The sequence below is a fragment of the Protopterus annectens genome, chromosome 3.part0, assembly GCF_019279795.1.
Source record: "Protopterus annectens isolate FY-2018-M chromosome 3.part0, PAN1.0, whole genome shotgun sequence".
In the NCBI taxonomy this organism is placed as follows: domain Eukaryota; kingdom Metazoa; phylum Chordata; order Ceratodontiformes; family Protopteridae; genus Protopterus; species Protopterus annectens.
The window spans coordinates 893,977,989-893,991,036 of NC_056731.1; positions in this window are offsets into that span (position 1 = coordinate 893,977,989).

Here is a 13,048-nt window from a genome sequence, read left to right on the forward strand (position 1 = left end):
TTTGTTCTTGATCAACATGAGGCTCTTCCAGAAGTTTTCTTTACTTGCAACTATATTTATGTTTTTTCCACATTTCTTGCCTTCTCATCTGGTCCTTCACCTTATATTCTTTCTTTTGTTTTTCGGCACATTCAATTGCTGCCTGGTTTTTATCGACTTCTGGTTTGATTTCCATTCCTGCTTGACGTCGATATGCTTCTGCTAAATTAAGCAGAGATGTCATCTTAGATTTATTCTCCTCATGTTTCAAAACATTCACCACATTTGGATCTTGTGAGGTCAGTAGATATGTGTGGAGTCCCACAATTGCAGATCTATACATGTATATACATGTCCATTCACAGCCCTCCTACTACTACCCCTCCCCCTTATTCACCCATCAGAGGATACTCCGCCTCTCTCTCCCCTCTCAATACTACTCCTCCCACTACAATTTCCTATACCCCCATACACTTCCATTGTCCTTGCCTACAATATATAACTCTCTCCAGTCACTTCTAGACCTTCCTTTCTTAACTAGCACACCACATTATTCTTCTCTTCACTGCACACTACCCTACCAATCCCAACATGCCCTATCAACTCCCCTTAACTTTCCAAATCCACAGCTCCATTCTCATCTTACTAATACCTTTGTATCTTGCTACTTCTTACTCCCATAAAGCCCCTCCATTCCTCCCTCCTACACAAAATATCCCTAACCCCCAGCTACAACCTCTCCAACACTCTCACTTTCACTCCATATCCTCCTCCCTTATTCCACCTAACCCATTGCATCTTTTTTATCTCAAACTATTCTCTACCTCAACTAAAACTATCTCTCTGAAACTTCTGCTAAACCCTAACAAATACCCACTATACAAACCTTACAGACCAAAACGTATCACCTACAATATCCTAGCCTTATCTGGAGATGTTCATCCTAACCCTGGCCCTTGCCTCAGCACAAACCATTCCATCCCTCCACCCTCTTCCTCACCTACAACAAATAACACTCCCCACCCTTTCTCTTCTCCTCCCACTTCTCCTCTTAGCACTCTGAAGATCTTCACTATCAATGCCCAGAGCCTAAACAATAAAGGTCACCATGTACAAGCCTGGATTAATCACAATCAACCCGACATCCTAGTCATCTCTGAAACTTGGCTAAAACCCCATATTACTGACTCCAAAATCTTGCCTCCTGGTTACAACATCCTCAGAAGTGACCATTTAAACAAAAAAGGTGGAGGCTCTGCTCTAATTTACTCCAATCTTCTCTCTCTAATTCCTCTTCAAATCCCTACCCCTCAATTCAAAAATTCCGAAATCACAGCAAGCCTCCTCCGATTAAATAAACATAAAAATATCTGCTTCATTTCTTTATACATCTCTCCAGGCAACAATATCTCCACCCTTGAAGATATTCTATACTGGGCCTCAACTGAAATAAAATATGAAACCTATATTCTAGGCGATGTCAATATTGACTGGAATAAAATCAACTCACCATCCCCCTCACTGTCCATTAACCTTCTCAACTTCACCCAAGTAATCTCTTCAATAACTCGCCCTAACAAAAATCACCCCCCAGGGTCCATCTTAGATTGGATTCTAGTCTCCCATCCAAACAAAATCACTCTCTGTGGCACTATCCCTGACACCTTCAGTGACCATCTCCTTGCCTTCATCCATCGATCAAGTAGCTCCATCCAACACCAACATCTCTACATTCAAACTCGTAACCTCAGCAACTTCAACCCCTCAATTTTATCTAACATCTTTAAACAAATTAACTGGCAACTCTAAATACCCTCACACTCGACAATGCTGTTGAGCACTTCAACTCTATCTTCCTAGATACTCTTAACACACTAGCCCCACTAAGAAATAAACAAATCAAAACTAATTCTGCACCATGGCTGACCAAAGAAACTAAACAAATTATGCATCACAGAGACAAATCCTAGAAGCTCTATCAAAAAAATAAACTGTCTTCTACCTTACTCCTCTATACCCAACTCCGCAATCAAGTAAAAAAACTTATTACCAAGGACAAAAAAAACTACTATAATAAACTTCAGTCCAATAACAATAATAACCCAAAACAGTTCTGGAAATCAGTCAGCTCCCTACTTCATCCTGGATCTCAAAACAACCCTTGCCCTGACCGTAATCTATCTGCCAGTGAACTGTGCTCCCAGTTCAACACCTTCTTTGCTGAATCCATAGCTTAGCTAACCAAAACATTCCCTAATAATGACCCGCCTAACTCCCTCTTCACATCACCCAGCAACCCAAACAACAATCCCATCAATTTCCATCTCAAACCTGTTTCCACAACTTCTATAAAAAAGCTTCTATCCAAGCTAAAGCCATGCTCTAATGCCCCTGACAACATCCCCTCTTGCTTCCTCAAACATGCAGCTGAAGTAATCGCTCTCCCAATTAGTATTCTGATTAATAGATCCATAAATGAGTCATATGTTCCAAAACTCTGGCGTTCAGCCTACATTCTACCTCTTCACAAAGGAGGCAAAAACACTGCTATTTCTAACGTCTGCCCTATCGCCCTACTCTCTCCAATATCTAAAATTCTAGAAAAATGTGTCCACCATCAACTTTTACCTTATCTAATTCAGAATCACCTCCTAACACCCACCCAGCACGGCTTCCGTCCTGGCCACAGTACCATAACTGCCCTACTTTCCTTCCTAGAAACAATCAATCATGAGACTCTGGACTCATTGTATCCACAGTTCTCCTAGATCTTTCAAAAGCCTTTGACACCATCTCCCACACACACCTTCTTCATCATCTGGCTAATCTCAATCTCTCCCCAGATACTCTATCCTGGTTCTCCAGTTATCCATCTGACAGATCTCAAGCAGTCAAATGGAAGAACTCTTTCTCTTCCTTCCTGCCTACACCCACTGGCGTTCCTCAGGGGTCTATCCTTGGACCCATGCTTTTCAACATCTTCATAAATAACCTTCACACCTTCATCCCTGACACCACAGTCATCCAATATGCTGATGACTCTACCTTGATCTGTTCTGTCTCAAACTTTCCAGAACTACTGACCAAAACCCAATTAGCCTTTACCACTACAGAGAACTGGATGCACCAAAATCACCTTTCTCTCAACTCCAATAAATCCACAATACTAATTTTTCTCCCCTCCAAAAGTTCCTCTTTGGACAAAAACACTTTCAATGTCCAAAGTCAAACTAACACTGCTATTGAAGTGGTTCCCTCTGCAAAACTCCTTGGCATTACCATAGATGAATACCTCAGATTTGATCTTCACATTCAACAAAACATAAAAAAACCTCACCAAAAGCTAGGTATGCTATATAGGAAAAATCATTTTCTTTCCAACTCCACTAGGCATACCTTGGCAATCACCTACCTCCTCCCTTCCCTTCTATATGGCGCCCCTCTTCTAACCAATTTATCTGTCACCAACACCTCTAAGCTCGAAGCTTGCTATAATAAGATCTCTAAATTTGCAACTAAATCCAAAACATCAACTCACCACTGCCTCAGCCTACACTCTCTGAACTGGTTAGAACTCCCTAACCACCTAGACTATCTACAACTAACCACCACTCACAAACTAATATTCTCCCCAGACAAATGCCCAGCATTAAAGGACATCCTTCCTCCATACATCCCTAATAGATCACTGAGATCTGAGCACCAAAACCTAATCTCCATTCCCAAACCCAAGTGACCCGCTGGCCAGCTTTTACTATCCTTCTCTCTAGGTAAAAAATGGAACTCTCTGCCTCCTTCTCTTAGGACTATGCCCAACACCGAATCCTTCAAGAGCCAACATTTTCTTCACCTATCTTCTAAATGGAAATGCTCCTGCTTTCACCCCACATAAATTCTAGGGACTCCCCACTAAGCTCCCCTTACCCCCTCTCCACTATGCTCTCATTCTTATTCTTATGATTCAAAAGATCTAGAACTAGCAGACTTTAACTGCTGACCCCTAACATGTAAATATTGTTTCATAAAAAAAAAAAAAAAAAAGAAAAATCTCTGCAGTCAAGATGTTAAACTGTCTCAATTTGTTTAACTGTCTCATAATGTATATTATGTCTCAAATGTATGAATCCAACTCTTGTATTTTCACTTTGTAACCTTTATTCGTATTTTGCAAACCTATATTGTATGGAATTTCACTTTGCAACCTTTATTCTTCATTTTGTATCCGATATTGTATTAAATTGTTCATGGAGCTTTTCTCCCCGGGCCTCCACTGAAAATGGGCACTTCTTGGCCCAGTGGACTTCCCTGGTAATCAAACTGATAATAAATAATAATAAATAATCAATTTCAAGAAGCCCCATCCCTCCTTCAGAATGGGGAATATATAATCTTGGTATACACTGATTTTTATAAATCATTTGGTGAGCATATAGCATCCTTCTTGTTTTAATATCCAATCTATCCAACACTTTTTGGGGCCAGTCAGTCACTCCAAAACTTTAAGTTAGGACAGGAAGAGCAAACTGATTTATAGCTTGGATATTATTCCTAGGTATCAATGCTGTTTTCAGGATTAATTTAAGTCTTTTAAAGTACTCCTTACTAAGCTTTATTCGCATTTGTTCATGTTTTATTGCTCCTCCTTCATCAATTCCCAAGTATTTATACACCCCCTCTTGCTCAAGTTCTTTTATGTCACATTCTTGAACCAAACTGATGTTTTCCTGGTGCTGCAATTTTCCTTTTTTAAAGGTTGCTTTTGCACATTTATCAAGACCAAATGACATTCCAATATCATCTGAAAAAGTTTTGACTACCTGCAGCTGTGTTTTCAGTTCCTCATCTGATGAGCTATATACAATTTTAAATCATCGACAAAGAGAAGATGAAAAGTCATTAGACTTTGTTGTTTTCTAGAAGCCACATTATAGCCATGACCTAAGCTGTTAAGTAAACAGCTTAATGGATTAATGACAAGGCAAAATAGCAACAGTGACAGGGAGTCACCCTGGAATATCCGCCTTGGATTTTTATGGTCTGCCACTGTTTCATGGTTACTGTAATGTAATCTATCAGTGTAGGATGTACCTAGGGCCGGTGATAGCATTTTGGGGGCCCCAGCAGATGTTAAGCTGGGGGCCCCCTGGGCACTTCCAGTCTATGTTTCTCCCTGTCACTGCCACCCTTCCTAAGCATCCTTTTAGTTCATGCTGGAAATTTTAGGAGTAGTATGCACTGACTGACATTTAGCTACAATATTCGTACATTACAAGACTTGAGTACTACACTGTGTTGGCCCATCTCACAAAAAGGGACATTTACAGTTACTAGCATTTAGTTGTAGCAATGATATATTGCAGCAACTCTATGTACAGGTCTGGACTTGGTGCCCTAGGCCTACTGTTTCAGACCTCCCCCATACACACAACAGCCTCCAGTCTTCCCCATTCCCCCTCTCCATCTTGGTCTCTCCATACCATGCACATTACCTTTTCTCTTCCTTTTCTCACATTTTGCCTTACTTTTCAACATTTTCAAGAAGCGATAATTTTCGACATGCCCTGAAGTGCATTTTAAAGTTTTTTTTTTCTTTTTACACACCTTTTCATCCAATAATGGCTTGAAATTATGATTAACTAAAGAAATCGTGTTGCTGTTCACCTTTAGTTTTCATTGCGACCTTTCAACATAAATTTCCTGCAAAGACAGTACCATAATAAACATTTAGGAAATAAGAAAATAATTTCAGTTTTATATTTGTTCATTCAAGGACAACATAAGTTTTAGCAGGGCAAAGATGACAAAACAGTAGCTCACAATAAACTAACAACCCTTTGTTGTCTGGATACACAGGTCCTATCTAGGAACTACCTGCCTCCCAATCCCCCCCCCAAAAAAAAGACTGCTTATGCATTTCTATGGTGTTAGACTGGGATGAAGGCAGAGGTTCAAATTGCCACAGTCATGTATTTCAAGAAACTGCTGATATATATATATATATATATATATATATATATATATATATATATATATAAATATAAATATATATATATATATATATATATATATATATATATAGTAGGTCCCCTCACTCCTCAATCCAAATTGTCAAAGCCAGCCACCTGTATATGTTCTAAGTGTGATTGTGAGAGTGATAGCAAAATATTCTACTTTGTTCTTCCTAGACAAGCTGTAGTAATCTTCTTTATACACCTCTGAGGTATGTGAGAAAAGTAAAAGAAACAATTACCACACTGTCCTCAGCCGAAACACAAGTTTTAATGACCTCGTGCACACCTCTGAGTTTTGACTGTGAAGAATAACACCTCAACCCCCCCCCCCCCATAACCTACAGCAGCTTTCTGTACACACACATCCAAACAGGGCTGGTTTTAGAATGGGCGCAGTCGAGAGCAGAGGCCATTATCAACTTTATCCTAACAGGGTCATATCTCAGCCCTACTCAGGTTAAAGAGCATAATCAGAAAAATATATATATTTTTTTCACCTCATTTTTCCTCAAACAACAGTGTTTTGTGGGATCCCCACATAGTCAAGGATGATTAAGAGAGCCCTCTGTCTCCATTTATACAGTCTGGGGAGTTGGGATCCCCCAGAGTCTTAGAAGATCTAAGTGTCTGAATGTTCATAGGTTCATAGGTAAGTACTAGGCTATCTGCCAAAGGGCATCTATAAGCCTAGCCAGAATGTGTTGGCTTTCACCACCCCCTTAGATTAGTTCCCTGTGCCTCGGTCCAGCAGAGCCATTAGTTCCCTGTGCCTCTGTCCAGCAGAGCCACTGCAGTGATCCCCAGGGTAAATTTTCTGTTTCCCTGGGATAGATTTTATGACTTACTTTTGAAATATAATTTCTTGTTAGCTACAGTTTTTACTGACACTCAGAATAATGTATGTGTCCTGGCATCATTGAGTGTGTGCACAGATAAAACTTACTAACATTTTCACAAACGCACACATTATATATTATTTCAGCAAAACATTGTGCAACACTGGTACCAGCACACCAGATCAGTGACTGCTGTTAAGCAGTCATCAGACAGTAGCAGGGATGGGTCACTTTTATTTACCTCAGTGAGGAGTAATGCAAACCTGTCACTGTCCCTGATTTCACAGACCTTCCCTGATTTTGCACATAATTTTGTTGTCTTTTGTAACAAGTTTGATTTGCTTGCAAATCATTCGGGATTACAGACAGTCAATAAATCCAGACGTTAGAGTTTTACACTTAATGTAAAAAAAAAAAAACATGCTGATACAAAATGTATTATTCTATTATCTTTTTCATTTAATCAGAGTAATATTTAAAATGTGTTCCTGATTTTGAGCCTTTATTCTACTATTATTGGTATTGTGCTGAATTCTTCAGTGTAGAAGTTAAGAGTTGCAGTGTCTGGTATTCTGCAAGTATTTGTAAAACTCCCTAAAAGAGAAAACCATCCCTAAACATGAGAAGTATTAACCCTTTTTAGAATCCAAGGTATGCACGGACACTGGTCACACTGAGCTGCTGATCTCTCTAGTGCTTACCTTGCTTATCTTCTTTATCAGCTTTATTCTAACAGGGTCATAGCACAGCCTGTTCAGGTTAAACAGAATAATCATGAAATTAATACATTTTTCTCCTCATTTTCCCCAACCAGCAGTAGCTTTTGTGGGGCCCTCACACAGTGAATTATGATTAAGGGGCCCCCCTTACAGCCACATGTCTTGCAGGTACCTAAAGTGGGCTATATTGTTAGTTTTAATGTAGAAAATGTCCATCAGCAGGGTTTAACTAAGCCATGGACACTATGTTAGTGGTAAAATATTTAATGGAATTGTGAAAGCCCTTGCTTGATAAAACACTATTACTATAAGCAAAGATATTTTTGAATTTTAAAGGAGATATAAATAAGCATTATTAATCACCTGATTTATTAAGTATACAAGACTGATGCTCTAGCTTTTGTTGGTTTGACAGACGTTACAAAATATTAAGGTAAGATAACTTGCTGTGGTTGGAGGCCCCCCAGGAACAGGGGGCCCCCAGGGACCGCAGGGTTCGCTGGTGCCTAAAGCCGGCTATGGATGTACCTTATACATTTTTAAGCACACTCTTATCTATGAATGTGAGATACTATCAAATGCTTTTTTATAGTCAATCCATGCCATACTTAGATTTTCCCTTTCTTACAGTTCTCCACTATAACTTTATTTAACAAAAAATGATCCTTTGTTGCATATGACTTTCTTTTATTGCCCTTTTGTTCTACTGGATCAGTCTGAGAATCAGTGTGAGCAGCGAGAATACCATCTGTACAAAATACGCTTTGTTTCAATAAAGAAGTTGCTGAATATGCCACAAAATTTCAGAAGTGACCAACCGACTGTAATGCAACTATAAAACAGGATGCAGCATGAGAATGGAGGAATACACATCTAACTTGTTTACATTGGTTCATAACGCCTACAGCTCTCCTGTAAAGCACTTTTCTTCACATACTGTCTTAACCAATACAACTATGCTTAAGGGCACAGAAATGTTATGGGTTATAGACAGAATGCTTTCCATGTGTATTTTGCCTGATATCTGATAGATCTTCTAATGTTTCTTACTCTTCATATGTAGATGAACTTAAAATAAAGTGATAACCACACCTTTTTGCAAAACGATTTGGATGACTAAAATAAATGAGTTTGACATATTAATGTATTTATTAATAAAGATAAAATAAAACAAATTTCTTTTAGAACCGAAAAAAGTGATAAGCTTTGCTATATCTCAAATTAGCAAAAACAAAAAATGTAGGTGCAGTGGCTGAATGAATAGTATTGCCACCTTGCAGCAGAGGGTCTCCTGTTTGATTCTCAGGTGAGGTGCTTTCTTTGCTGAGTCTGCTTTATTCTACCTGTGTCCATATGGATTTTCTCAATATGTTCCAGTTTCCTTTCACTTTCCAATGACAGTCTGTAGGTTGATTGCCAATATTCTATACTGTACATAATTCGGTAGGCATTGTGTAAGTGACCATGTGACTTTTCTGAGATAGAAAGGCTCTATATAATGTGTGAGTTTCAAAGCCTTGCACTTATTGGCTGCTGGCATAGGAATGTCTCTGACACCCTGGAAAAGATAAAGTAGTTTATCAGAAAATAGATGGATGAATGGATGGATGCATGCAAACTATAAATATGTATAAAAATCTTGGTGCAATAGTACATGAGAAACTGAATTTTAATGCTCACATATATAATCTGATGAACGTGTGTAAATTTGATTAGACATGTTTGGAAATATATAACATTATGAAAACCAGATATAATTAAATGTATCATTATTTAGTTTATTTAGTTTAATAAGACAAAAGCTAAATTATAGCACACATATTTGACTCTTTTTCAATTAAATACAAACAAAAGCTTGCAAAACTACAAAAAATGAACTGTTGATAAATAGCTGCAAGGCCAAGGCTATGAAGGTTGACAATCAATAGGGTTTATACTCAATAAAGTACAGACGGGGAGGAGAGTCCTTAAACTCATAAGGTTGCAAGTAAAGGTTTTATGTGGAAATGTCTGGGTATACACAGAATAGAAGAAATTATACATGTAAAGCTATTAAAAACACTAGGGGAACCAATAATAGAGAGAGGGAGAGAGAAATATACTCAGATTGCAGGGGGAAAAGCACGTAATGTACTAGTAATGTCTTATGGCATTTCCGGGGGGATCACCGGTCCACATATGATAGGCAGGGGACATTTACAGTGTCACATCGCCAGCCTGACATCATGCACGCACCTACCTGCAGCTCTTTAAGGTTTACTCAACCACGGGGAGGACATGCAGACTCCGCACAGAAGGCACTCCAGCCGAGACTCGAACTGGAGAGCCTCTTCCTGTGAGGTTAATGTACTGATGAGTGTTATTGGGATGTCTGCTTTCAGAGCTGAACAGGCTAACACATACTGTATTGTAATGCCTTTATTTTTAATATGGAGTTAAGTAGTATCGATGCATTCTGTGGATTGCCAAGTTATTACTTAGGGTTTATAGGGTTATGTACCAGACTAAAGGCTACATAAAACCATTTTTGGGTATTTGGATTCTTTATAATTCCCTCTTGGAATGACTAAGGGCAATCTTGCTGGGGCAATGGAAGGCCAGTATAGTGCAATATGTGTCTGAAGTACCAGTGGTGTTAGACATAACCTGCTTCAGGTTTCATTAAGCTGTAGGGAAAGAGGCTGCAAAACAGTGTATGTTCATGACAATAAGAGTGCATGTTCAACAGTGAATTTACTTTACAGTTTCATCCTGATTTCTTGGATGCTTTTGTATTTGTGACATCTATGTAGAATGTTTTTATAAAGCATTTTCAGTGAGCATATTGCAGATCTTACTGTTTTGGCTTTCCTGAACCTCTTAACTGTTTGACTAGGCTAATGGTTGCTGCTTGATTTCAAGAAATTAACTCAGTCAAAAGACATCTCTTTTCATTAGGTATATGATATAGAACTGTATAGTCCATCTGAGAAACAACTAAAGCTATGATTACCAGTGGCTAAATTCTTTTCATACAATAGTATAATGACATTTGCTCTTGACAAAAGTGCAAAAGCAACATTTATAGAGGAAAATGAAGAAATCAATAAAATATCAATACAGGATTAAGATATTATTGGTATACAAAATAAATGGAGCAAGATGGACAGTATAAATACAATTGGAAATATATCAGAAAACATGGTGTAGATGCAAGAGGAACAAACAAGGATAAAGCTTAGTAAAGAATATTTTGGGATGAAGAAGTAAATACAAGTAATAATAAAGACAGTTTAGTGCTCTTCTGAGCAAAATATATCTAACAAAATAAGTGCAATGTGAAAACATATTTCATTGTTATATGATGTTCTACAGCAAGAAGCATTTCAGCAGGGAAATGAAAAATGTGAAAAATTTTATTTTTTGTTGAGTTTTGCTTCAAAACTTTGAAAACTTGTTATTGCACATGGCAGCTATAATGCATTAATATTAGAGAGACAAGAAGTAATTTGTCTCTTGAGGCTACAAGAGGTCCATAGTGTCAAAGCTGCCTGAAAAATGATGTCTGGTGCCAGATGTTGCTTTATATCTATAAGGCTATGTAATAATAAAGTTCCAGAAAACCTATTATCCACTTTGACTGAAGAGTCTAAGTCACAGGCTGTGCCCATATTGGACACTTTACTTAAACTAAAGGATATTGGGTAATGACATGGCTGTCACCCACCTGTACTCTTAACCTCCCCCTTAAAGGTTAATTACTTATTAATATTATTACTAAATACACATATGCTGCTACATATTGGTTCAGCCTCTATATAATTCCAAAGAGTTAACAGAAATGAAGAAGTGTTTTTCTGAAACAATTTTAACTTACTGAGTGCAGCTTCTACATTTACATCATCATTAGTAAAGGTGGCAACCTCCAAAGAGAGCCTAATGCCAATTAAAAAAAAAATAACCTGGCATTAAAATAAGATTGACACACATCAAACCTTTTCAGATCAACTGGATATATTACTTTATGCAAAATATACACAACTGAAATATACTTAAATATATATATGAAGAAAATAAACTATCAAAGTTTACTCTAACGTGTAAGTAAAGACATGTGTGTGTGTGTGTGTGTGTGTGTGTGTGTGTGTGTGTGTGTGTGTGTGTGTGTGTGTGTGTGTGTGTGTGTGTGTGTGTGTGTGTGTGTGTGTTATCTTCTTTGTAGCACTTCGCATCAAATGATGTAAATGTCAAATGCAGGAAGATGTACAATGCAAAGTAAATGTGTATTTTTTTATATTTTTATAACAGAACTTTTAGATATAACAAAAGCTTTGCCATTAGGGGTAGGAATGTGTGTATGTGAGTTTGCAGGGTGAGGCTAGAGTAAGGGCTAGGTAAACGTTAGGTAAGGGGATAGAGTTTGTGTTGTGCACATGTATTAATGTGTTTTCTTGAGTGTCTTGAGTAGTGGTAGGGTTATGGGCAGGGTTAGGGTTAGTACTCATTATTAAGGTGCAGCAAGGGACCCTATCTCTTAATTTAGAAAATCATTTCCATAAGACTACCATTATTCAGATAAAGTTGGTCTAAATGATGGGGTAAGGTTTTTGTTATAAGATCATAAAAATAAATAGTTTTTGTTTCTGTTTTCAGTCTTTCTCATTATTATTATTTATTTATTCATTTTTGATATGTGTGTTTCTCTGTATGGCACCATTGATCAAATGTGACTCAGTGTTTTTGTATTTAATTGAGTCTTCATTAACTCATGAAGGTGGCACAGAGGTGCAGCTGTTAGCATTGTCACCTCACAGCAACAGGTTCCACAGTTTGATTGTCGGCTGGGGTGCCTTCTGAGTGGAGTCTGCATGTCCTCCCTGTGTTTGTGTGGGTTTCCTCCGGGTGCTCCAATTTTCTCCCGCATTCCAAAGACATGCAGTAGGTGGATCAGACACTCTAAATTGGCTACAAGTGTGAGTGTGCATGCAAGTATGTGGTATAGAAGAACAACTGCAGCAGGGATAGTCACCCAACAGTATAAACATTGGCTCTAGATGATTGTCACTGCTGAAGTGACACCCTGACCTCATGTGTAAAAATGGGTAAAAAGGGGGTTGTGGCTGGCTGGCTGGATGGATATGGGAAAGAAACTTTTTGTCCATGAGTCTATCCATCGACATGTGGCAGAGCCTGTGCAGCTGATCAAAAATCAGCTGATTGAAATGCACCAGCTTTGTCACTATGAAACTACAGTATGGTGGGGATCAAGGAATATGCCCTTTCCCTACTGTAGTACAATCTCAGAGTTGGTATATATAATTAGCAGGGGGTGTGGGAGTTACACAAACATTATATGCTTTTGTTTTTTTTTTGATCCATTGGAAATGAATATTGTTTTGATATGTAGGTGCAAATCACTGGTGACTCAAACTGCTTTTTTGAAGGAAGGTTAGGCTTCCATATATCTATATGGTTCCACTGAAATACATCAACTCTGTTGTTGGTTGACATCTATTTAGCCAAC